This window comes from Balaenoptera borealis (assembly GCF_965194805.1).
Source record: "Balaenoptera borealis genome assembly, chromosome: 7".
NCBI lineage: Eukaryota > Metazoa > Chordata > Mammalia > Artiodactyla > Balaenopteridae > Balaenoptera > Balaenoptera borealis.
The window spans coordinates 111796306-111823849 of record NC_138864.1 but is presented as its reverse complement, the minus strand read 5'-3'; the positions used below and the strand labels follow the sequence as shown (position 1 = coordinate 111823849).

Sequence of the window (27544 nt, the reverse complement as noted above, 5' to 3'; positions counted from 1 at the left end):
TGATCTGACCTGCTTCTGTGGTAACCCACAGAAGCTCTGGCACAGCGGTGGGTCATTCAGTTACATTTTCCAGAGAAGAGTGATAATTGCAAGATTTACTGAGTGGAGAAATATGACCCATTAGATTCAGCCTAAAAATAATTTTTGCTCTGAAAAAGAAAATCTAATTACTTTGCTCTTCACTATGAAAAACTGGGTTCATCTGGGTACAGAGACATGGAACCTTCCTTTGAAGTAGACCATACATTCCAAAATATCTCTGGCAGAGTCCGGGGTCTGCTTCTGATTAGATAATTGATATAAACCTCCCTCCAATAAACATTGACTCCTTCAAAAACAGAGGAACCCAAGAATAAAACGTATCTACGTTTTGAGTAGAAAGCCTTCTGTGATAATTAGTTATCAGAAAGCAGTTTACTTTTCCTTTTATCAACCAGCATTAAGACCTAAGAAGCAGAAAGTATGCTGGATGAAATTCTAGTTGAAACTTCAGATCAGTCTTGGATCTATTCTAGACAGTATCAGGTTTACTATTAACCTTAAGGTAGTACTTCCACATTTATGGTGTTCCATCCTTATCCCACAAAGCTAAATTCATTGCTAATTATAAGTAATATACTTATAATTATAAGTAATACTTATAAGTAATATAAGTATTTACTTATCTTCCAGTTGTAAGATGAGTAAATACTAGGGATATAACATAGCTAATGCTGCTGTATGATATATAGGGAGGTTAAGAGAGTAAATCCTGTAAGTTCTCATCACAAGGAGAAAATTTTTTTCCCTTTATTCTTTTCTTCTTTCTTTTCTTTTTATTGTATCTATAAGAGAAGATGGATGTTAGCTGAACCTACTGTGGTAATCATTTCACAATATACGTATGTAAATGAAACCATCGTGCTGTACGCCTTAAACTTATACAGAGTTGTAGGTCACTTATATCTCAATAATTTCTTGTTGCTAATAAAATATAAATTTTGGAAAGTAAAGCATTGTTTTCACCTCAGAATATTTTGGTCTTGGGACTTCCCTGGTGGGGCAGTGGTTAAGAATCCGTCTGCCAATGCAGGGGACACAGGTTCGAGCCCTGGTCCGGGAAGATCCCACATGCCACAGAGCAACTAAGCCCGTGGGCCACAACTACTGAGCCTGCACTCTAGAGCCCTCAAGCCACAACTACTGAGCCCACGCGCCACAACTACCAAAGCCCGGGGGCCTAGAGCCCATGCTCCACAACAAGAGAAGCCACCGCGATGAGAAGCCCATTCACCGCAACAAAGAGTAGCCCCCGCTCGCCGCAACTAGAGAAAGCCCACGCGCAGCAAGGAAGACCCAAAGAAGCCAAAAATAAAGAAATAAATAAATTTTTAAAAAAAGAATATTTTGGTCTTTACACTCAAAATAGCATAAGTACACCATGAGAAGAAAACAAAGCAAAACAACTCATGTGAGTGTGTGTGTGTGTGTGTCTTGCCTCCTTCTACAAGAATTGTGATCCATGTATGTACAACTTGAAAACAGTTAACCAGGAAAAAGGGGAAAAGGGAAAACTCCTGTGGTTTCATTCAGATGAGGTTATAACTCAATGGGTTGAAGGTTACTCTGAGGAAAAACATTGTTTGAAAATTCTAGTCTTGCTGCCACATACCTGTGACTTTTCAGGCAAATCTTACATGAGGAAATAAAAAACAGTATCTTCTGTCTTAAAAGGCCTCTTAAATAATGAAACGAGTAAGAGAACTCCTGCCTCACTCAGCTTTCTAAATAATTTGTGCCAACTGATTTCTGCCTTCCCATATGGTTTTACCATTTAGTTTTTGTATACTTCGTAAAATGAAACAATAACTTTGTTCTGTCCTTAACAGGTTGGACTTCATGAAGATAATCTTTTAGAAGAAATGTAATTTTTAAAAAGAGCTCAGTTTGGACTTCCCTGGTGGTACAGTGGTTAACAATCCGCCTGCCAATGCAGGGGATACGGGTTTGAGCCCTGGTCTGGGAAGATCCCACATGCTGCAGAGCAACTAAGCCCGTGCCCCACAACTACTGAGCCTGCACTCTAGAGACCATGAGCCACAACTACTGAAGCCCTCGTGCCTAGAGGCCGTGCTCCCGCAACAAGAGAAGCCACCACAATGAGGAGTCCGTGCACTGCAACGAAGAGTAGCTCCCGCTCGCCGCAACTAGAGAAAGCCTGTGCACAGCAACAAAGACCCAACACAGCCAAAAATAAATAAATAAATAAATGTATTTATTTAAAAAAAAAAAAAAAAAGGCTCAGTTCCAGGTGAGTTTGCCCTGAAAAGTGTGGAGAAGTGCTCAATAAACAACACTCAGGTACTTCCCAGTAAGAAAGTCAGGTTCTAGAGGAAGACTGTGGTTGTTCGGAATTATTTCTTGTTTTAAAAAGTCCTTCCTACATGAATAAAGTTTGTGGGTTGTACCAATGTCGATTTCCTGGATTTCGATATTATACTGTAGTTATGTAAGATGTTACCTCTGGGGAAAACTGAGTGAAGGGTTCTTAGGACCTCCCTGCACTATTTTTGTAACTTCCTGCTAATCTATAATTATCTCAAAATAGAAAGTTAAAAAATGAAAATAAATGTCAGCGGTCAAAAAGAGCAAACAAAGAAAATTGTCCTTTCTAGCCAGGTAAGTGTCTGTTGAGACAACAACTGTTTGTTAAATGGAACCCTTCCTTTGACATAGTCCTGTAGAAGTCCTCCAGCTAACTTGTCTACCTTGTACTCTTCTAAAGGTACACTCTTGACAATTTTGACCCTACATAAGACTAGTGACAAAAAATGAAAATAAAAATAAAACTGAAACAATCACAATTTCCTAGCAAGTGTAAACAGCACTTCATTGCTCTGGTTATAACATTAACATTCTCTACAACAAATAATCCAACTTGTTGAATCCTGTTTCTACTCCTCTAACATCCACTCTTTCAAAACAAAATGTAAATGACTAATTTTAAAGCCAGGAAGAAAACAGATTTCATCAGGGAAGTGTAAGGAAACTTAAGTTCATTGTTCTACCTTCTGACTCAGCAAAACCTCACCTACTAAAGCCATGGGATTGTCAATGAAATGTGACTTGCATTGGAACCACTGGAATTATATTCTCCTGTATTTGGTGGAAAACATTGATCATATGACTGCACAGTTCATTTCAAAGTGTCCTTACTCTCTAAATTTTACCCATTCATTTGGAGACTCCAAAAATCCTCCGAAATGCCAGTTCAGTCAAAGCAGCAACATAAACATAAATCTTCCAAACTCATTGATGTTGTATATACAAAACAGCCCACAGCTAGCTTAAACTGGCTGAATAGAGAGTTCAGGAATGGTTTTGTTGCTGCAAATATACACGTGATCTAAGAATGACATCCTAAACGGTTTTAAATATTTTGGAGTAGCTTTTCAAATGCAAACTAAATATAATTAATCAAGTTCCACTTTCCCTAGCATATGAAAATTACCAAGTGGAAAATGCAGGAACTCCAGTAATTTCCTTCAATAAATGGTTGTTAACTGCGATAAACGGTGAGGCTCTTAGACCGAAGGCGATGGCAGGATCCTCCTGGTCCTCAGCCTCATCTAGCTGTGCTGGGAACACAACTGCAGATCTGACGTACACATATAACCAGATGCTGCTACATCGGACTTGAGAGAACATTTTGTTTTACTTTAAAACTCTATAGTTTATGTTTGTGCATATAAGCTTTTGCACTTTTCCAGAAAAATAAAATATTAGGACTGAAGGAAGATTGTCACTGGAAGGAAATTATCTATCTGAACGAAATGATCAAACTCTTAGCTAGGCTGGGAGAAAACAGGACAGCACTAGTCAAAACTAGTATTCTAGATCTGGTCAAGAGAAGACTAGATGAATTCACAGCTGAATGACCCTGGTTAGCACAACTACAATTAAAAGGCAGATTCTTAAGCAACTGATATTTCGCAAAAGGAATATACTCCAATTAGAGAGGTTTAAAAAAATATTAATAGACTTTGTTTTTTAGAGGAAAGATAGTTTTTAAATGTTTTATTTGATAAAAAGTTCTTTTGAGAATGTCATATGTTAATCATATTAAGTATTCTATCTCTACTTTCATTCTTTCTACGCATTTGGTTCAAACACCAGATTTCTCTTTTTTTTAAACATGATATAAATTTTTTGAAAAATTAATTTATTTATTTATTTTTGGCTGCATTGGGTCTTCGTTTCTGCGCGTGGGCTTTCTCTAGTTGCGGCGAAAGGGGGCTACTCTTCCTTGCGGTGGACGGGCTTCTCATTGCAGTGGCTTCTCTTGTTGTGGAGCATGGACTCTAGGCGCGCAGGCTTCAGTAGTTGTGGCTCACAGGCTCTAGAGCTCAGGCTCAGTACTTGTGGCGCACAGGCTTAGTTGCTCCGCGGTATATGGGATCTTCCTGGACCAGGGCTCAAACCTGTGTCCCCTGGATTGACAGGTGGATTCTTAACCACTGAACCACCAGGGAAGCCCCAAACACCAGATTTCTCAGTCCAACTAGTTCACTGAAGTTGTTCAGCCTAGTCAAAACCCTAGACCCTGTCAGCTTCTAGAAGCTAAAATAAAACCCTGGACTGGGATCTCATAGCCCTAAACATTCCCTCAACCTTAAAAACCATAAAAAATGGTGAGGGTCACCCCTCCAAACCAATGATTAGGATACAACACTGATGACCCTGAAGGAGCTGGTGAAGATATCACAGCAGCTGACTTGAGGAACACTGCTGGTGATCATGAAGAGCCAGGAGAAGCTAGGAGAACCACAGAGTGGAATGCAGGGCTGACCTTCTTGAAGGAGGGAGAGAAGGCAGGTAGGTAGGTAAGAAGAGTTTTATACTAGAGCGCAGTTCTAAGAAAGTCAGGCAAGACCCAGGGGAATCCTCAAAACAAAGTTGTCCATCAGAGGAGTCCCACATCTCCCAGGAACAAGCCTACTTTAATATCCCTGTCAAGCTCCATGGGAACTGTGGCTTCAGTGAGAACACAGATTTTAAAGTGCAGCTGCTGAGGCATCGGGCAATTACACTCCCAACAGTAGAAGAGCTGAGAGGCCATTTCATAGCCACTGCTGTGGACTCAACTTTACCTTTCATTATTCCTATACATTCACTGTCCACTATCATCAGGTCAGTAAATTCTCCATGAAGTCTTACAATAATGCCTGTATTGTTGCATTTTAATATAAATACCTCCATATGACATATTTTTTTCTCTGTCTTAATCCTACTTAATCTTCAAGGCCCAGTTGAAACCCCATCTCCTCCAAGAAATCTTACTAGATCATTACGACTTCCATTTAACCTCTCCTTCTCTGGCTGGGGTCTGACCTCTACTTTCTATCATTTAACTACATACCATTTTATCCTGTTCTCTGTGGTTTTACGTGTGATCATTTAGCTTTTACCCAGGTTTTAACAATCTCAAAGTCCCTGACTTTACCCTTCTCTATAATCTTCTTAGGGCTCACCACAGTGTGACAAGAAATATGGTTAATTGAAAATAAATATCATTCTTAGAAAGACAGACAATTCTAAATGTAGATTTTAAATTTTATAAGTAAATCTCAGACACATCAAATTCCCTAACCCACCCATCTTATTCCCTAAAGAGGTCTCAAGTTGAAGCCTCCTGAAGCTGATTAGAATAACCATTTCCTTACAAAACAAGATGGCACCATTAACTAAGTATACTAAAGGACCAAGAGCAATCATGAATAATGATTGCTTCAGGTTGAGGGGATGCAGCTGGATACTGGTTTTGAGGGCCACTAAAGTTAGACCAGGTGTCTTACCAGGTCATCCTATACACACCAGTGAAGGGTCAAAACTTGTGCTCAGTCAAAGTGCTCTCTCAGAATTTGGCAAGCAGTGAGGTGAGTCAGGAGAGTTGGGGCTTGGTCACTCTACTCATGTACTGGAGTTATACCCAGTTATAGATGATGATAAAGTCCAATCAGAAAGACAGAGCATGAAGGGCTGGGCTAAGATTGCAAGTGAGAGTCAAGAGTCTAGTGAGTTCAAGACTCAGGAGGGAGAAGTCAGTTGAGGAAAGATCTTGGGTGGGAGCAGAAGCTGCTTCTCACTTTGTTTGCTTGTTTATTTTTTCCAATGCTAAATCTTTAAAGAATTATCATTCACTCAAACCCTCATTCATTCATTCATTTGTTCATATTCCTGAGCTTATTACAGGAGAATGCTAGGACTAGGAACACAGACATAAGCAAGGCGAAGTTCAAGTTTGCAGAAGACTGTGAAGTAAACATGTTATTAAACCTTGGTGAGCTAAGGGCTGAAAAGAAGGAACAGGTATTATGCAGGTGTAAACGTGGTCTCTAGAGCTTTATGTGCCCCTAGTAAACAACCCCTCCACAAGCCTCCACTGAACTCTCAGTAGGATTGAAAAAGAAGCCCCAGAATTCTGCATGTTCCTGGAAAGAAACCCCTCCCTCCTCAGCAACAGTCCCAGACTTACTATTACAGTCTGCATGTGAGACCATCAGGACTGATTGTATCGTGCCCTACATTCTTCAAGGCTCCCAAGACTTTCAGATCCTCCTACATTACCCATATTCCATGCCCAACTGGCTCTGTACATCTCCTGTTCTGATCCCCTATCATCCCCCTACCTGATTTCTCTAGAACTCAGGATCAGTCATCAACCAAGGCTCTATATTGAAAACTCTTTGATTATTCCCTCCAACTTCATGCTTCATATATCCCCTTACAATTTACAGTCCTTTTGACATCCATACCCTCATATCACAGAGCCTGGAGGTGGAGGAGGTGTCCTCCTTACTCCTCTTTGCCATTTTTGCCTCGTTTCCCCCTAAAAATACTACCCACTACCCCTCCTTGTTGCAGTCATCTACTGATTCCTGCATTACTCCCCTCTATTTCTAGAAGATTTTAGCTCCTGGTTGTAACTCTTTTCAATACTATGCCTGCCATAATTCTCAGAAATTTCAAATTTCATGTATGTGATCCTTCTAATACCCTGGCCTCTTAGTTCCTTGTGCTCCTTTCCTCCAATGGTCTTTTGCTCCAACATATCTCAGTCTCCCACCTCCTTTCACAGATGACACCCCCTGATTCATCACTCTAAACACTACTTTCCATTTGCAGGCAGGCAGCTGAACCCAGCTGGAGGAAACTCACAGCTAAGCTGACTGGTTTTACTTAAAATTGATTATTACTAATGTTGAGTGGATCCTTAGTGCTACCTGGCAGTTCTACTATGTTTCCCAAGTCTAAACATCCTCTCTTCTACTAAAACCCCTCAAATCTCCTCTTCCTTTCTAATGCTTAGCTGATAAACTTGCTTCCTATTTCACTGAAAAAATGGAGGTAATCAGATGGAAACTTCCCAGGCTCCCACCACCATATTTCCCAATCTACCTATAGCTGAATCCAGATAGTCTGCCTTTCCTCCTGCAATGATGCCTTATTTGTCCATGTTCCTATCTAAGGCCAAATCTTCCACTTGCCCTCTGGGTTCCACCTTTTTTCACCTACCCAAGAGCATTTTTCTAGCAACTGTTACTTCTCTTCTGCATCATCAATATTTCTTTCTCCACTGGATTATTTCCATCATCAAACATGCTTAAATATATCTCATCTTAAATTAAGAAAAGAGAATCTTTATTAAACTCACATGTCTCTTCAGTAACTATTCCAATCCTCTGCTCCTCTTTCAACAAAAATTCTGAAAAGAGTTGCCTCTGCTCACTGTTCCTACTTCTTTTCCTCCCATCCTCTCTTGAATCCATGCTGATCAGACTTTTTCTGCATTTTTTTTTTCAGGGTCATCAATACTTCTACATTACTAAATTCATTGATCAGTTCTCAGTCATTGTCTTACTTAGCCTATTAGCATTTGACACAATCACTTCCTCCCTTTGGAAGTTCTTTCTTCACTTGGCTTCTAGCACATCACACCCTCCTGGTTCTCTTTCTACTCCCACTAGCCATTCTTCTTATTCTCCTGGGATGGCTCCTGGTCTTCACTCTGATCTTTAATTGTCGGAGGACCCCAGAAATTGTCCTAAGACTGTGTTCCTCTATCTAACTCATTGCCTTGATCTCATCTTGCTTCTTGGCATTAAATATCATGCAAATGCTGATGACTCTCACATACATATCTTCACTCAGGACCTCCTCCCTGAACCCCAGACTTGTATATCCAACTGCTTATTTAACAGTTCCAATCAGATGCATAACTGTTATGTCAAATTCAAAATGTTCAAAACCGAACTACTGATTTCCACCCTCACAACTCCTTCTACATCTTTCCTGAACTTGGTAAATGAAATTCCATTCTTCCAGTTTCTTAAACCAAAAACCTTAAGCTCATTTTGACTCCTTTTCTGCAGTGATTTGCTGGTAAACGTGTAACAGCAGGTTCTCAGCTCTGAAGGGTGGGAGGTAGAGGAAGGTCCAACTTCTCTGTATAAATACTCCCATCATTATCCATTTCTAGCTACAAATGTCACATCACTGAATACTAAGTTGGTAGGAGATGTATAGTGGCTCTCCATTATGTAGTATTTCCACCATATAGACACGAAAGATATAAAAAAGAGCATAGGTAATTGTAAAATGTAATAAGATAATTAGGAAATGATGAGTTTTTTAGTATTCATTACTTTTATTTTAATATAACATTTAATTAGAAGTTTATATAATTAATTTGTTATATGGCTTGTATTTAATAACTGTCTTACAAAACTCCTAAAAATTTAGCATTGGTTCTCATGAGCTCTAATGAGCTGGCTCCAGAATACCACTGCCTGTTTCTCTTTCACTCTCAAATTCATTAGCAAATCCTGATGGCTCTACATTCAAAATAAATATCTAGAAGCTGATCACTTTTCACTATCTCCATCACTGCCACTCTAGCTCAAGCCATCATTATCTTTCAGCTACATCAGCTTCCCCACTGCCCCACTCTCCCCATAACATTCTGTTCTCAACACAGGATTCAGATGTAAACTCTAAGTCAGTTCACATCACTCCTTTGATTACAACTTTCTAATTGCTTCCTGTTTTATACAGAATAAAATCCAAAGTTCAACAAATGGTCTACAAGGCACTACCTGAAAGAATGGGGAAAAAAGAGGAATGGAAGAGAGGTAGAAGAAAGGAAGGAAGGAAAGAAAGGAAGAAAGAAAGAAAAAGAAAATAAATGATAGTGATATGAACAGGTGGTGCTGTGAGAGCAGAGAGGTACATAACTTAGATAGGGGTGAGGTAAATTTTCCTGGAGGATGGACCCCTTAAGTGGCACCTAGGATACACAAGTAATTGAGCCCCGATTTTGCATTCTGCTTGTTCAGTCATTCTGTGTAGTTCCAGATTTGGGAGAAGCAGAACTAGAGACTGCATTCTTTTTTTTAATAGAAAATAAAACAACTTTCTACTATACCAACCTAGATTGCTAAAGAGATAATCATAAGAAGCAGGAGAGTAATGGTGGCATGCTACTTACCAGGAACACCGTCCTGTGACATTCCCAGTAACAGTCTGGTCTCAGAAAAATGGCTAATTGCAAATATTTGATAAGTGCTTAAAAGTTTTCCCCAAAGCTCCAAACCCTAGGGGAAGATAGAGTGTTCCCAGGCCAGACTAAAACCTTTTAACCTTAAGTCCCTTAAACATAAATATGTTGCCAAGATGCCGAGTGGATATTTAAATCATCCACTTCCTGTTTCAGTGCTATCTCTCTGTTTTGGAGAAGGACCAAAAATGTTTCATTCCTTTTGGCACTGTTTTCTTCATTTAAAAAGGATTTATACTTCAGGGGTTTTGACTCCAGAAAAAAAAAAAAAGGGAAAAGAGCACATATTTTGGATGTCAGATTCTGAATCTTTTGACCCTTTCAAACAAGAACGTCCTACTCTGTAGCCAGTGGGGTGAGACAATTAGATCAGGGATAGAACATGTCCAAATGGGTTTCTAAAATGACAAGCAAAGAGGGAAAATTGGCCCACCTACAATAACTTGTTTAGGAAACATTAAAAATAGCCCATCCAAGAAGTAGATTTTTTGTAAATAGTTTTGTTTAAATGTAACTTAAGATAATCTATCTAAGCATTTCCATCGTGCCCAAGCTATCAGTCAATTAAACTTCGAATATGATGAAAACACATCCATGGCTAGTTTTATGAGGTTTTCATTAAATGAATACGAGTAAATAGAAAGTGCTGAATGGTGTATCTTAGACAGAAAGGTTCTTTGAAGGTTCTCAACCAGGACGAGGGCTGGCGAGGAACGGGCAAGGATAATTTCAGAATGTCCTGAGTAGCAGAACAATCCACACTATCAGCCTGTGTAGTTTGAAAAAACTCTCCAGCCAATTCTGACTGTACTTGGCAACCCCTCTCCCCAGTTATGAGTCCCCAGGGAGACAGGATAATATCAGAAGTATTAATAGTGTCAGTGAACATTCCTGTCTTCAATTAACTGAATTCAATTCAGCATTTGTTGATCTTCTACTTTGGGCTTGAAGTTGTGATTTGCAGTGGAATTGAGGGTAGGATATACAAAGATCAATGAAAATTGTTCCTGCCTGATGGTGAAGTAGAGAGAAAAGAACAGTAAACTGTTTTGGTCAGATATAACACACAGTGGTTTAAGTCGTGGGAACCTTCTCCATCCACTCTGACTGGGGCAAGAAGGGGGTGGCGGTATAGGAGTTGAACTTTGGATTATGGATTGACTTTCAACCAGTAGACAGCAAATGGAAAAGCACCCAAGGACCAAGGAAACATTCTTCTTAGCTGATGGCTTGTGTTGATAGACATGTTCCTGAAAGATTCTGCATGTAACCTGGGTGGTTAGTCATTCCTCTTTGGCCCAGGAGCTGCCAGGAGGCTTGCCCACACACAGCTAGCAACTGCACTGTCAGCTGGAGGGGGATAGGAGGTATTCTCAGACAGAATGCAAAGGCTGAGAACAGAATGAAGGCCTGAGCAAATCTCACAGATAAAATTTGGCTTTCAATAAACTGCTACTCAATTCAAAAACTGGCACACACTTGGGTGCAGGGAAAGAGAAGGCCTTCTGCCACCACAAAGAGGAACAAGAATGAAGAAGTCAGTGGTTTGATCCTCTCAATGGCCAATTCAATGCTTGCAGACTGTAGCTCTCACCCCATGGGGCCATTGCAGAGGGCACAGTTTTGACCCACAGTGCTGGACAAGAATATATTGACTACTGGAAAAACAACATGCAAATATCCTACCAATAGTGTATTCATAGTACATATTCTTATAAAAAGATCATGGTATAATTACAACCAACTGGAGAGAAGGAGAATAGACCCTCACCAGGCATAATCTGGCAGTTCAAAGATGTATCAGACACTGGAAAAATCTAGAAAACACTGATTAAGACAGCTGAGGATAACCCATTGGATGATTTGCCATCTCCAACCATTTGATTCACTTCATAAGGGCAGGATCTGTCTATTCGCTGAAAATGCAGGATTAGGCCAATTGAGTTGATTATATAGCAGTTGGCAATTAGTCACAATATGTTCACTTTTAGTAAGCATTTCTGATTCTTAGGTTTATGCTACTTCTGAGAATAATATTAATCAATTTAAATACTTTTATAAAAATTCCATATCTGCTAAGTGTTTTGGTGACCTTACTATGTCTGTAAGCTATCCAAGATTCCTTTTAAAAGTTTATAGCCTTTGGTTTTCTAAATATTGTCAAGAGATGGGGAAAAATCTTTAAACTTAAGGGTGTTCTTGTGGAATTTGGCTCCCATGTCCCATTTCTGTCTGTATAGCTTAATTTTTTTCTAGCAATGAAAATATGTTCTCATCACCTCTACAATACAAAGCAAGATGTTGGCTCACAGCCTCTTGCAATTGTGAGTAAGCTGTCAAGGCATTAATATTTTCATGGCTCCAAAGTTGATTTGAGGGAATTTTAATCTTATTGTCTTTGTTTTCCAATGTGACTACCCTAAAACTCTCTTTTCATGTTGGAAAATAAAAAATGACAGACATGACTAAAACTGACAGTCAAAATATAGACAACTGTACCATGTTGAATGTACATTTTGTTCTAGATGAAGTGTTGTTCTCATAGAAAAGACATGAGCTGAAAGTAACATATATCAGCTTGGTAAAAAAAAAAATCATGGCTATAAGAGGAGGGAACTAATATTTATTGAACCTCTACAGACTCTGTGCTACATTATTTATATTATTTCATTTAGTTCTTATAACTCCCAGCCCTGCCTTTTTACAGATGAGTAAATGAAAGCTTGAAAGGGTTCAAAATTTTACCTATAGGTTTTACAGCTAGTATAGACCCCATGCCTTTTGTACTACACCAGGTTCTCTCTTGTCTGTCAATTCTAATCTATCAGCTTCAGCTGCCTAGAATACTGCATTGAAAAGAATTCTGAAGCCATGAGAAAGAATGCTAGGTTTAATTAGCAATGTCAGTCAAAGGCCAGGAGCAAGACTGGTGGCAAGTGTATTATTTGCACCCCCAATATTATACATACCTTGTATTGGTAATTTTAGCTTGAAAGTAGGGGCTTGGAGGAATATACTATCCTCATGGATTTTAGCCTTAATATCATTTCCTTAGTAAACATAGATTTTCTATAAGTTAGTCTTTCCCGTAGTTGTACTATTTTCTTACCATCCTAAACTCTTTAAGTACTTTTTTTTCATCCCTTGGGAATGAGTCTTTAATCACTTATTTTCAAAGAGTTTGCTCAGAGTTATGACCAATGTTCCATTGTTGAAATTTTATATTTAAATACTTCAGTGTATACAGTGTAATCTATACATGTGTGTGGAAGTTAACTCTAACCTGTACCCTAGGAACTGTTGTTTGTTAGTATATGAATGACCCTAGTCAGGAGTATACACACCAGAAAGCATATAAGACTGATGTTTTAAATACCACTATCTAAATTCATACCTAAAGCCTATAAATTAGCATAAAGGAAGTATTGAATAAACATAGTTTTTCATTTGGCAAATGAGTGGGTGTTCAATACATGTGATTGGGTTGCCTAGAAAGACTTACACAGGGATCTCATCCTAGTGTGTACAGGTATTAGGAATCTGGCAAGCCCTGCATTTGCAGAAGTGCCATAAATTTAGGATTCTGTTCAGGCTTGTGCCCATTTAAAAATCTGGGCCTGGCTAGAAAGGAAACTGATCCTGTCATCAGAATGTTGTAACATTTGCCAGGGAGTAAACCTTTTGTATAAGGTGCTTGTCAGAGCAACTAAGAGGACAGAGAGAGAACTTCTCCAAGTCTGCAGAACAGATTCTGTAATTGTTTTTATGCCTACTGTCTAACGAATGTTTGCATGTGTGCAGAATTTAGTCTCTGAGACTTGTTTCCATTGTAACATACCTGGTTATCTGGGAGGTTATCTGGGAGCAAGCAGTGCCTACATCTAATAATTGGAGACTACTGACATTAACCATAAAGAGCCAGGCAAATTAACTTAGGTCTTTGTACAACAACCAGTTATTGTGGCAAGTCCAGTAGAGACCTCTTCCTCCTTCTCTCCTCTCCCCACCCGCCAGTATTCCAGAGTTATTCACCAGGATGAAGGAGGGGAAGTTGTTCAGGAGCCTCAGCCATACAACTCTAAGCCACTAGACTCTACCCTGGGAGTAGAGGTGGGAGCAGAGCTTTGAATCAGATAAGATATGAGATTTAAATTTTAAAATAAACATTTATCTTTCTTGAGTTTGGATGCTGGGCAGAGATGTATTTAAGGGACCCCTCTACTCTGTGATAAAAGGAAGTTTGAAACAGAACAGTTAGGGGTACTAGTAGAAAAAAACATAAAACCATGTTGTCTTTATACCTGCAATGATTTGAGACTTCTTAATAAACCAGGCATTCTATCATGAAAAGAATTTTGTATAGTTGGGCTAATGCTTTAATGTATGTTAACATCTCCAGATTTCATATTCCTCATAATCTTCAAGGTGCAAGATTTATATTTCTCCCTTTAGGAGAATCACCTCTGTTTAAGAGGTTGAGCATGGAAAAACAGAAATAAAGAGTAGGGACTAGCTCTTCTAACCATCATGACTGTTCTCTACCTGCACACAAACACAGAATGTTGCCATTCTAAGTATCTTCCTCCCATCATAGCTATCTCAGAGGAGGCAACAAATTTCCTTTTAAAATATATTCAAGGCTAAATCTCCAATAGGTTAATTTAATTTTACTCAATTAATAATGCAGACTGAATGAAGAAATAGGTGAAAATTTGAAAGTTAAAAAAAAAGTGACAATGATTATTAAGATATTCCAAAGCACTCAGTTTCATCTATCAGATCTACTGTTTGGGAGCCAGTAGAGGGAATTCAAAGACAAAGAGGTTAGCCTGGACTGAAGGTGTGACAGATTTCATTGCTAACATGACAGAAAAACTATAACAAAGCTCCTGGAGAAAGCCAAGAACTAGGAAGATGGTGCTCCATCTGTGAACAGGAACAGGAATACTCTACCCATGGTAACCTACTAATGGGGAAGCAATCTATCAGCAAGAGGCAAACCCTGGACTGAAAGGGGGAAGACCCCTTTCTGTGTGAAGGAATGGGATCCAAACCTGAACTACCTGCTTAAAACTTCCAGCCAAGAAACTGAAGTGAAACATGATCTAAAACCAGTGAAACTGACAGGGACCAGTGAAGGCAAACGGGAAACTATCCCATGCAGATGCCTCCATGATCCAGTCAATGCCCTAAAACTTCTCAAAATGCTGGAGCTGTGCTTACAACTACCAGGAGGAGATTGTGAAAGTCTTCTTTGGATAAACTTGTTCAAGAAAAAGATCTAGAGATATTGGCATTTGATGATTGCCCATTGAAAAAAACTGGTTCATTATCTGCCAGTGGGCCCATCAGTGCCCCTGTACTCAGAGCTTCCAATCAGTTTTTTATTGTCTCACTCCTATATATGGACAGCCAGCCAAGGATCACCAGTATTTTTAGGAAAGAATTAAAGACAGAGACCAGCACAAACAACAAAAAAATAGGAACACAGAGGAAACATAGATGAGATAGGAACAGAAAAGCACTTAAAAGTATAAATGATATTTCCAAGGAGATAGAAGAACTAGTGTATCTCTGAAAAAAGATCAGGATGTTATAGAAAGGAACATCCAAAACAACAACCAAAGAACTCTTGGAAATTCACAAAGTTTCATGGTTAAAAACAAGGAATATAAAGCCAAAATTAAGGAAGCCTCCCAGATATTAGAATAAGATACAGAGAAGTAGAAAATATTTGGGAAAATATAAAATCAGAGGATCAGTGTAAGATATCCAGGAGACAGAGAGAGAACATGGAAAATGATGAGAAGGAAATTATCACCAAAATGATATAAGAAAATTTCCCAAAGCTAAAAGATGTGTTTTCTAGGCTGAACAGGCCCACTAAGTAGTCAACAGAATAAATAAAAATCCAAATAATACCAGGGCACATTGTCATAAAATTTCAGAATATTAAAGATAAAAAGAAAATCTTAAATACTTCCACAGAGGAAAAAAATCAGGCAACATACAAATATTCGGGATTCAAAATGGCATCAGATGTAAAAAATCAATATTGGAATCTAGAAGATAATGCAGGCACACTGTGAGAAGTTTTAGGGAAAATGATTTCCAGCCTAGAATTCTATGTCCAGTCAAATAATCAACCAAGTATGAGATAAATGAAAGACACTAAAAAATTTTTGTCTCTCCTGCATCCATGTTCAAGAAGATCCTAGATGATCTTCTTCATCAAAATAGGAGTATAAAGAAAGAGGAAGAATGGGATGTAGGAAACAGGATTCAAATTTCAACCCACGTGCAAAGGAAATTCCTTTCAATCCTAGGAAGGAAATTCCTAAGGTGACTGTGAAGTGAAGATTTAGAACAGCTAGCTGTGCAACAAACCTAGAAAATTCCAAGCAGTTTCCAAGAAGGATACCTTTAAAGAAAAAAAAATTGACAAATTACCTGATGTATTTGACTGTATTGAAAAGTTTGATGTTTGCTTTAATGATAGAAAACTAAGCAGGTAAAAGAAATAGAGTAATTATTAAATTATGAGGAGTGGGGGAAGAAAGGTACTAGTATATGAAATAAAAAGTAATCATAGTATATACTATCAGCTAGGAGCAATATTTATACAACAATAATATTGGAAAGATGGGGAATATGATGTCTACTTCTGTAGTTTCTCTTGTGTCTCATAGATCTATTTGTTTATTCTTACACCAATACCAAACTGTTTTGATTATGGTGGCTTTATTAATGTTAGACATCACTTGTTAATTTTCTACTATAGGAGATAAGGATTTAGCATGTTTATACTGCAGGTTAGTTACATTTTCAAATAATATGTGCAATATATCTTATATAATAAATACACCACATAGGGTCTAAAAATTCTGGAAACCCAAGGAAAATAATGTATATACTGTGCTTTTTTAAGATTAATAATTGGACCCATTACTTTAAATTTAGAGATACTTCACTTGAAATGTTGTCTGAAGCTTGAAGAAAAACATATTGAGCAAATTACTTTAAAATATATCTAATTTATTATTTAAAATTAAGTTTGTCCTATGTTTTCAGAATTTTCAAACATCCTATATATCATCAATAATAACAAATATAATGGATTTATCTCATACATCAAATGATAAAAATCTCTGACTATATTTAGAAATTTATCTATATGCTATTTATGAAAGATCCACTTTAAAATAATTACACAGGAATACTGAAAAATGAAAGGTTTAAAACTTATGTAATAAGTAAATAACCATAGAAAGAAAGACATTATAGCAATATTAATAGCAGGCAAAATAGAATTTCAGGTGAATTAATGAAAGGAACACTCCATCAGGAAGATTTAAAAATTATGAATGTATATGTATCAAATAACACAGCCTTAAAACATATGAACAATAACAATGACAAATTTTACAAGTAGAAGTAGACCAATTCGCAATCACAGCTCTTTTGGTAATTAATGGATTAAGAAACTTTAAAAAATTAATAAGATATAAGATAGTTGAAAAATACAGTTAAACTCAATCAAAAAAGCTTTAAGCATATGAGAAGTGTTAGAGTGTTCATTTTTGCTTCATTAGATAATCTAGCATAAAAGCACCCAGTTTTTTAAAAAATCAAAACATTTGTGCTAATCTATTGACACAAAGTTAACTAACCAGCAACATTTTCACTCTCACTGTCTAGAATTTTCAAATCCTCTTTTTGTGTATAATTATTAAAGTGCTCTGCAATTTACCAGATTAAGGTTTTTTTACTAGCTCTGACTTTCTGTACTATTTAAATAGGATATTTGCCTTTTTAGTTTAACTAATTCTACTCATTTTCATCAATTCTCTTGTGTTCTATCTTTTTTCCCAGTCCTCTAGTCATTTTCATCCTTTGGCTCTTTCCTATCAGATGCTGAAAGCTTTACAAATACTTATGACCTGTTCCTTGTCTTTCCTGATGAAGAAAAACACATATACACCATTTCCATCTATTCACCAGCTATTCCCTCTGTGTGCAAACTGGAATGACTTCGCCTGATCACTGTGATGGTATTTGCTACCAAGTCTTCTATAAATACTAAATGGTGCATTTTTTCACGTTGTGCCCCAAGTGAAGCAGGTTCTCTTTGTATACCAGAAGGCCAATCCAAATGATGCATGTTTGCTTTATCAACCTCTGTAAAAGTCTAGTGGTAATTTATATTGATTACATAATAAGAAACTCCATCCCTGGTACAACATGTTCTTTCAGCTGCAGAGCCACACCTGTAGAAATGCTAACTCACATCTGGCTCCATAAATCTGCTCTTTCTGATCCTCTGGAGAGATACTTTTATGTAAACTATATAGCTACATGTGGAACAGGAAAGACCAAAGCAGATGGCTAAACCCAGTAACCATTTCCATCCCATGGCTTGAGCTCTTACTCTCTTCCTTGACTTTGATGTCTTCCTATTTGAGAGTCAGTTCAATCATTCCTTTCATGGAAGGTGTCTCCTACCAGCTTTATTTATACGTAGATAACAAACTCAGAGCGTGCTGATAATGTTGCTATTAAGAAGTTTTAAGGGCTACCTCTGAGTCAAGAATATTAGTTTCACTCACTGATAAGTAGATTCCTTCAATTAATTTTTTGATATGAAGATAACAAGAAGATACCTACATTTCCTCATCATCATCTTTTTTAAAGTTTTTTTTAAAGATTTTTTTGATGTGGACCATTTTTAAAGTCTTTTTTGAATTTGTTACAATATTGCTTCTGTTTTATGTTTTGGTTTTTTTGGCCATGAGGCATGTGGGATCTTAACTCCCCGACCAGGGATTGTACCTGCACCCCCTGCATTGGAAGGCAAAGTCTTAACCACTGGACCGCCAGGGAAGTCCCTATATATTTTCATTTTTATTGTTTCCATTGCATGTAAGTGTTATATCTCCACACAAAATCAACTTTAAAAGACAAACCAACTGTTATAAATCAAAAAACTGGTTACCTTGAAAGCAACTCATTTGTAATTACTGTTTGACCTAAATTTAGCTTTTATTCCCCCTTTAAAGTGATTTGCCAGTAAAAGTATAACAACATTAAAGAAGTAACCTTGATAGAAAGGACAATAACAAGCCTTATGAAGGGAAGTTATAAAGCCAAAGATCTAAACAACGTTAGAGCTGGGAGAGAACACACCTAGTCCAACCCCTTCATTACAAGAATTGATGCCCCAAAAGGTTGAGTCCCCTGCCTGACATCAAGTGACTCAAAGGCAGAAGCTGAATTAAACGGATTCTTTCTGCTATTATCTGCTGCTAACTCATATTTCAGAGAAAGTTTGGAAGCTCAGTATATGGAAGACTATTATTGGGATAACTTCCATAAAGCAAGCCCCTCCATAATTTATGTTTTAGTAATAGGTATTTTTCATAAATTGTGGTGTTTTTAAACTGGCCCAAACCTATAGATTTCAGGATTTCGGGGATCTTGGATCAGGTCTTTTTTTCCTTTGTTAGTGTCAAAGCTCTTACAAATAACTGTGATATGACACAGCTAAAGAGCAGAGAGTCAGGAGCTGAACAGCCAGGTAAATCCTTTCACTCTAATGCTTCTGCTTAAAACTGTAAAGTGGGAGTGGGAGGTGCTGCTGGATGTTACCATTTGTTTGGGATGACCAATCTCAGTGAAGCAGAGATGGGGTTCCAGCACCTGGCCTCAGGGTGGAGCAGGCTGAGGAATCTGCTATCAGCCTCAAGGGAAACAAACCAGAGACCAGAGGAGGCCTTGGCTATTTCAGGTGGAAAGTCCTCAGGGGATAACACAGTCTTCACACATACAATAGAGTTCCATCAATATCTCTAATTATGTACATATAAAAGTTTCACTATATAAAACATTATTCTGTTTTAAGGGGCTTAAAAAATAAGTAAAGGACATTAGGCAAAACCTAAGGTGATCCAAATAAAGTATAGAGTTTTATTACGAATAACGTTATAGACAATGTTTCATCTGTTGTGAAAAATGTGCATAGCAATGTTAATGACAGAGGAAACTGGGGTATGGGTATATGAGAACTCTGTAATGTTCTTGCAACTCTTCTGTAAATTTAAAAATTATTATTCTAAAATAAAATTTTATTTTAGAAATAATAAACAGTTTGACCCACCCATATGATTGCTTGTACAAGCTTGGCCCAAGCACACTTGTTAGGATCAAACATGCTCTTCTTCTACCCTTCCCCTTAGGTTCCTGGAGCATTTTTAAACTTTAACGTATTTGGCTATAGATATTATAATCACAGACATTATAAAGCACAGCACTTTCACATATGTGATCTCATGTGTTAGAAATTTAAATGCTGATGAAGACAATTTTAGTGAATCTGAGGGTGACAAGATTCTAAGATCTGCAATTGTTCATTATGTGCTTTGGTTTCAGAAAAGCTTGTAAAAAACTTTTCTGATTACAGTAGAGAAAAGGCTCAAATTGGATGTTAATTTGTCTTAACCATCCTTTTTCAGCACCTTGGGGTTTCAGAGTGTCTCCAAACAAGATGATTGTCAATATTGCTTTTAAAGGCAAGGGTAAAGGAATGTGCTTGTCCCAGAAGCCTTAAAAAAAAAAAAAAAAAAAAGGAAAAGAAGAAAAGGCTGAAACTGGGGTTGGGGCAGCTTCTCCAGAAGAAGGAGTAAGCTGAAGCTGTCCGGCACAGAATAATTTTTGGAAAACTTCAAATTCTGAACTTTTAATCTAGAAAGTTTCCTTTATGAATGTATGACTTAACATCTTCCCAGAAAACCAACCAGCAAAAGTCTTCATATTTCAAAGGAAAAATAAAAGAAAACTATGTACTAAAGATACTTTACCACCTAAAGAGCCTTTATATTTAAGATCTCATTGCTCCCTACCTGGGTGTTATAGAGAAGGAAAAAGGCTATTGTCTGTTTCTAATTAAGAAGCCTGAGGCACAGAAGTCTGTTCAAAGTCACACAGGTTATCAGTGGTAGACATGAAGCAGGAACTGGGGCCACTTTTCTATTAGACCACCCACCTGTAATCTGAGGTACCCACAAAATATAAGAATCAAGATATCAAAAACTTAAACCTCATTGCAAATGCTCTCAGGAAAAAGAATTAGCAAGCTAGAAACTACTCCCAGTGGAAAGAGTAATTGTTTTGTTTTAACAGCATATCTAAGAGCAGAAATATGGAAAGGCATGAAAAATTTTTAAAAATTCTCAAACTCCTATACTTCTCATTTCCTATTTCCTCAAACACAGGTGGGTCAGCAGCTCCAGGCTGGCTGATATAATCACTCTATGCAATTTGGGGGCACTAGAGAGCTCCTTGGTAGATATTTCCATTCCGTCATTGCCATAACTATATACTTATCCTGCAGAGTGTGTTTGAAAATTTTATTTTTCCTTTTTTTATCATCAATCTTTTAAAGAAGATATATCTAAGCGAGAGACATAACGACATCATGGCTAAAGCATATGGCTACCCAACGTCAATAGAACATTTCCAACTGAATAAATCTCAATGGGAGAAGAAACAACAACAACAACAACAACAAAAAATAGAAGAAGGAAATCAGGGAGGGGCTGAGCGCTGCCTTGTCGGTGTTGCGCCCGCGCTTCCCGTGGAAAAAGCCGCAGAATTGAGTGCTGAAGGTGTAGCCCACCCTGTGATCCACCAGGAGAAGTGCCACAACATGCCTAGCCGCTCTACTCATAATCGCCAAAAGCCAGAAACGACCCGAATTGTTCACCAACAGGCAAACTGGCATATAATCGTTCAATGGACTGTCAGCAAAGCAAGGGAAAGATCGAACAACACGGCAGCCAGGGTCATGGGTGAACGGGGGATCTTTCACAGACACACAGGGTGCCACTTCATGAAGTCCAGGAACAAGTGATGGAGGCGACAGAGGCCAGAGCAGTGGTTCCCTAGGCCTGGGTACAGCGATGGGGAGAGGGGCTCCAGGGAGCCTTTTGGACGGAATTCGTCTCCGTCTTGATCTGGGGAATAGTTATATGGGTGTATACATATGTAAAAATTCTTCCAGCTGTACCCTTAAGATTAGTGCACTTCATTGTATGTATATTACAACTGTGTGTACATTACACCTCAAAACAAGTGAAGGATGTAACATCTCATTCTGAGTCAGCCTTTCCCATAGGCTCCAAAATCAAACCAGAAGGATTTAGTGGAAATTCTCTACTTTTGCTATAATGAAATCTCATTTTCGAATAAGTTACTCCCTATCATCTTCAAAAAAGAAAAAAAAAATAGAAGAAGGAGGGGGGAGGGGAAAAGGGAAGGAGGACTAGGAGTGGGAGGAGAAAGGAAGGAAGGAGGGAAGGAGATACTTCCATAAAGTATCTTCTTTCACCGTTTTTCCCCTCATTTATTAATTTTTAGAGTACTTAAAAAAAGGAGAGAAAATTATGATCAAAACTCTAAAATAAGTAAATAAATAAAAGGACAAGAACGGCTTTTTCCAGCTGACACAGTGCTACACTGTCAAGTATTTCAGACATCTAGAGCTTGGTTTCCAGTAATTCGCAAGAGGAAACTATTCTGTCTTTCTCATTTTAGAGTTGACGAGGAGCTTCCTTGCATGACCCTGATTGATAACTGAAGCGATTTTTCAGAATGAACCATAAATTATGACTGAATCATAAAAAGAACTACATTTGAAAGGGATTTAAGTCAATGTTTATTCTATCTTGTTATCTCAAAGTTTATTTCTACATATGTTAAGCCTATAGCAGCCATTACTAGGCTTTTGGTATATATTACTTTAGAGGCTAAAATAATCCAGATTACTGAAGTCATAATGAAGGCAACACACAGTCAGCTTTGACTAATTTTTTTTTTCAGGCTATATATTTTCAACTCTAAAAGGGTATACACATACACACATTGAAAACGTGTCCTGTAAGATCCCAGACACATATACAGAACATGTCTATGTGATAGTTCTAGGTATGGCTGCTTATGTAGTATAGAGATTGTTCTAGTCTCTGAGCAGAGGTGCTGAATGGGTGGACAGTCCAATAAAGGGCTCATTTGAGACCCATGTGATGGTCGTGGTGGTTGCGTAACATTTGATAATTGTCGCGGTGGTTGTGCGTGTGCGTGTGTGTTTTCAAATATGCAGGCAATCTGTCCTGCATGTATGATGGCAGACAAATGTGGCCTCCCTGAGATGCAGTCAAGATTGTATCAAAACAAAGGGAAGAAGAGGAACTCAAGTGGTGAGACAATACCTGGAGTAGAGTGGAGGAAAGAGAAGAAGTGAGAAGAGGATAAGGGAAAATTGAAACTCACAATGACAAAAATACAAAAAGGTTCTTGGGGTGGAAATAAAAAGAAGAATCAGAACATAAATGGTGTTGCTGTCTCTTTAAGATCCAGAAACAGAGGGAGTTGTTGCTAGGTGAAGTAGGATCTATGGGAGACAGAAAACAGCCATGGGAAGGATAACTGTCCATCCCAAATTACCCCGGATAGTCTCCATTTAGAACTGCTTTTTTAGGAAAATTATTAATAGCTCCTCCTTTCCCTCTCAAAAGTGTCCTGGTTTAGATAATAAATGATAGAATCACCCTCTCTGTAGACCACATCTGGCCTAAGACAGAGAGTAGCTGTAAGCGGGACTGAAGCTGGGAAATGGACACCAAGAAGAACTTTAAGGAAGGGGTAAAGGGAAACAATGGCTAAAGAAAAAAGGAAAAAAGGAGACCAGGTATAACATGTGGACAATTTGTAACCAATTATGCCAAACACAGTTAAAGCTAGAAAGGCCATTTAGAGGAAAAAGTGTATTAAAAAGCCAAGGATGGATGGGGAAAAGATAGAAGAAAACAAAGACAAAAGACGAATGATTCAGAACACAAATATGTGCAGGCTCCTATATCTTCCCCTGTATTGGGGGATTAGTGGTTATGATCAGCATGTATAAAAATGACTTAAAATGGCCATCCTGGCTTTCCACCCGGCGCAGGCACACACAAAGTCCCATCTGTTGTTGCCTCCCAGCCTGCTGCTCCAAAGCTGCTCACCTCCTCCTAGCGCTCTGCCTCTGAGCCGTGCAGGCTGCCTGGACCAAGCCTTCCCACCAAGCCCCCTCCCCCACTTCTGATGGCCGCATACCAGACTGTCTGCCACTGTGGTTTCACAGGCTTCCACAGATAGGCCACAGTATGTGAAGCTGCATTTCACTGCGTCATTTCAGAGACCTCTTTTGACTTTTTCCTGGATCAGAATTTTGTATTGCGAAAGGCAGAAAGTAAATGTCAAGGGCAAGTTCAAAAGGCCAAGTGATTTCTAGCTAAGCATTCCCTACGCCCAGAGGGAAGATGGGCTACCACCAGCAAGTGGGCCTTTCGCACTTAGAGTTTCAGAAAATACGTCTTATAGATTTCCACCACCATTTTGAACTGGGGCATTTTGTGGGTTGAATTTTGTCTCCCTCAAAATTCTTATGTTGAAGTCCTAACTCCTAGTACCTCAGAACGTGACCTTTTTTGGAAATAGGGTCTTCACAGAGGCAATCAACTTACAGTGAGGTCATTAGGGCGAGCCCTAATTCAATACAACTGGTATCTTTATAAGAAGAAGAAATTTGCATACAGAGAGGACGGTATGTAAACATGAAGACGGCCATCTATAAGCCAAGGGGGGAGGCCTGGAACAGATCCTTCCCTCACAGCCCTCAGAAGGAACCAACCCTGCTGACACCTTGATGTTGGACTTCCAGTCTCCAGAACTGTGAGACAATAGGTTTCCGTTGTTTAAGCCACCTAGTTTGTGGTACTTTGTTACAGCAGTCTGTCCTAGGAAACTAATATCCCAGATGCAGTCTGGTCACAGATGGGAGTTACGAGAAGCTGACCAGACTAATTATAGCTTTTCCATTTCCCTAAGAAGACTAAGTAATGCTTCTTTGGTGTATCTGAAAGAATGGGCACTCCCTATGGCAAGATGGGACTGGACAATCCTGAGGAAATAATTTCTACTGCTCATGCCTCAGTTTCTCCTTCCATGGAGTTGGTTATAGGGCCTGTGGTCTGAAATCCCCACTAGGACTGATTGGTATGGCAAAGGGTGATCACAGAAATATTCTGAGTTTTGGGCAGGAAGATCAAACTTAAACTGTGGAGCCTTATTAATAAATACACTGAGAATGGCTGGCACGGCAAGTAGATCCTAACTTCTTTAGTCAGTCACTGAAGTGGAGGACTTCCCACCTGATCCTCATAGAATCAGCTCTGTCTTGGCCTTTTGAGTAGCTAAATTTGACATAATCAAACACCAAAACGGCTTGCCGTATTCGGACAAACGGTTTAATCCTTCAGTACGTAGTTCCAGACTATGTCCCCTTGAGTTAGAGAAAAGGGTGTAACCTGCTTGTTAAACTATCTCTGCTCCCAGAAAAAGAAAACACAAAAATATTTCTGCACATTTCTTTTCTTTTCTTCTTTTTAAAAGCTGCTATAGGCCTAGGTTCTCATTCTGTCGAACACTCACTTGAATAACCTCTTGAGTCAGTAGTGAAAGCAATGGTGTTTAGCCCCACTTCCTTATACGGCAGGGAAAGACAATGTGCTTGTCTACTTGAACTGCAGTGTGGCTCTCTGACAAATTATAATGACTGGTTATGGAAACCTCCTGCTCTGGTTTCCATCGCTCTCCCCAGGACAGACACAGAACAGACAGCTGTAGGGAAATGGAAAAGGTTGGAGTCAGGGAACAGTGCTGAATTTAGCTCTGCTCTTTGCCAGTTGTGTGACCTTGGGCAACTTATTTAATTTACTTTACTGCCCTGAGGTAGTTACCTTCAACCAGAACAGTGCTTGTCATCTAACAAGTATGCCAGCAAGGTAGTTGAATGAGTTAGCTTACCTTCCCAACCATCTCTAACCTAAAAGGCTTGGGATAACTATCAATCATTTCTATTTGCTCTCCCTCCTAAGCTCAGCACGTTTTTCCCTAGATAAGTCTCAGTCTTCTCCCCTCTCTCATTCTCTCTTCTTTCCTCTCTCCCTCTCTCACTCCATGTCTAAAACACTGAAAACCTACAAAACAACACAGCCTCGGGAATAATAAAACCCTTTAGCCATACTAAAGATGATTTGGAATATTAAAAGCAGCACAGGGACTTCCCTGGTGGTGCAGTGGTTAAGAATCCACCTGCCAATGCAGGGGACGTGGGCTGGAGCCCTGGGCCGGGAAGATCCCACATGCTGTGGAGCAACTAAGCCCGTGCGCCACAACTACTGAGCCTGCGCTCTAGAGCCCATGAGCCACAACTACTGAGCCCTCATGCCACAACTACTGAAGCTGGCGCACCTAGAGCCCGTGCTCCACAACAAGAGAAGCCACTGCAATGAGAAGCTCGTGCACCGCAACGAAGAGTAGCCCCCGCTCACCACAACTAGAAAATGCCCACGCACAGCAATGAAGACCCAACGCAGCCAAAAATAAATAAATAAACAAATAAATTTATTAAAAAAATAAAAGCAGCACAGATCCAATGATAAGGGTAGGGGAAAAAACTCTGCGGTTGAAAGGGATGGTGGAGGTTGTCTGCCTCTGCAGAGCAGGGTTGTCCAAGTTCCAGAGACTGATCTAGTTTAGAAAGTGCTTATGCTGACCTGAAACAGGGTTTCCTGTAACTGTATCTATTGGTCTTAGTTCTACTTCCTGGAGAACCTGACATTAAAGAACTTGACATGACTTCATGTCATGGCGCTCCTTTTGCTCCATCTACATGATGGCCGTAGAGTAGGCAATTGGGGAGAGTGGGTGGCTAAGGGCATGGGGACTAAAAAGAGCCGCATGCCTACAGATAGCTCCCACAGGAAGCCACAGCTGATAGCTGACGATTTTTAACTTAGTGCCTATCATGTGCAAAGTAGTTTAGGGGTATTATTTATAGCCCTTATAACAACTACAAATGGAGGAACAATTATCTCCTTTGGTAAATGGTAAATTTGAGATTCAAACTCAAGTCTTCCTGATTTCAAAGTGTGTTCTCAAATAAGTCACATCCCCAGAGCCTCGCACAAAATCAAATGGAGTAATTAGGCAGCACGGTGTGGTGGTTGAGTACATGGACTATGGAGTCAGGTGTGAATCCTGACTCTGCCACTTACTAGCTGTGTGACGTTAGATGTGTTACTTAGCCTGATTGTAACTCAGTTTCCTCATCTGTAAATCTGATTGTTATGAAGATTATTTATTTGATTTGCTACTTGGCCTGTGTCAGGCGCTGCTGTAAGCACTCAGTACTGATACAATTAGAGAGGAATCAATGAATTCAAACATGAATATTGGCTTCAGCTTTCTTATCAAGAAGAAATTATGGACATTTATTCCTTTACTCATTTAACTCACATATGAAGCATCCACTATATGTGGGTCAAGGCACTTTTTTAGGCTCAAGTCACAGCACCTGAAAAACGCAGACAAAGTCTCTGATTTCACGGTGCTTATGTTATAGGAGCCTAGGAAATAATAAACGAGTGAAGAAATAAATAGGCAGTCATAAGCATACGTTATGAATATGCATGTAACTAAACAACAAAGGTATCCTGATTGGCTCTTCAGGGTAGAGGCTAATTTTACTGACTTGATACCTTAGGGTCAGTGGTGTGCTAGTAAACGTTTGATAACAAGCCTTGGGAGTTGGCAGGTGAGGAGAGTCTGATTTGTAGCATTTGCTAATTTCCAGAGTGTAAATACTTCCATCATGGTTGATCTCAAGCTCCCAACATGACATCCGTGAATGAGGAACTGGGAGAAGAAGCTCTCTTGCACAGCATTTGGTAGTATTTCCATCATATGGATACAACAGATGTAACTAACCTTGAGAGCACAGATAATAGTAAAACGTAAAATAATTAGGAAGGGATGAGTTTTGAGTATTTATTACCATGGTTTTGATATAAT

At 38.9% G+C, this 27544-nt stretch overlaps 1 protein-coding gene and 1 long non-coding RNA gene across 13 annotated transcripts in view; one reads left to right on the top strand and one right to left on the bottom strand.

The window, feature by feature from the left end:
- LOC309631584 overlaps window positions 1–19735 on the top strand; it is a 64100-nt gene extending 44365 nt beyond the window's left edge. The window contains exon 2 of the long non-coding RNA XR_014246383.1: window positions 1869–19735. This is a non-coding gene — a long non-coding RNA (uncharacterized lncRNA). The remainder of the gene's footprint in view (window positions 1–1868) is intronic.
- The window catches only part of CALD1 (caldesmon 1), a 182559-nt gene that overhangs the window by 141721 nt on the left and 13294 nt on the right, over window positions 1–27544 (bottom strand). The window lies entirely within an intron of this gene.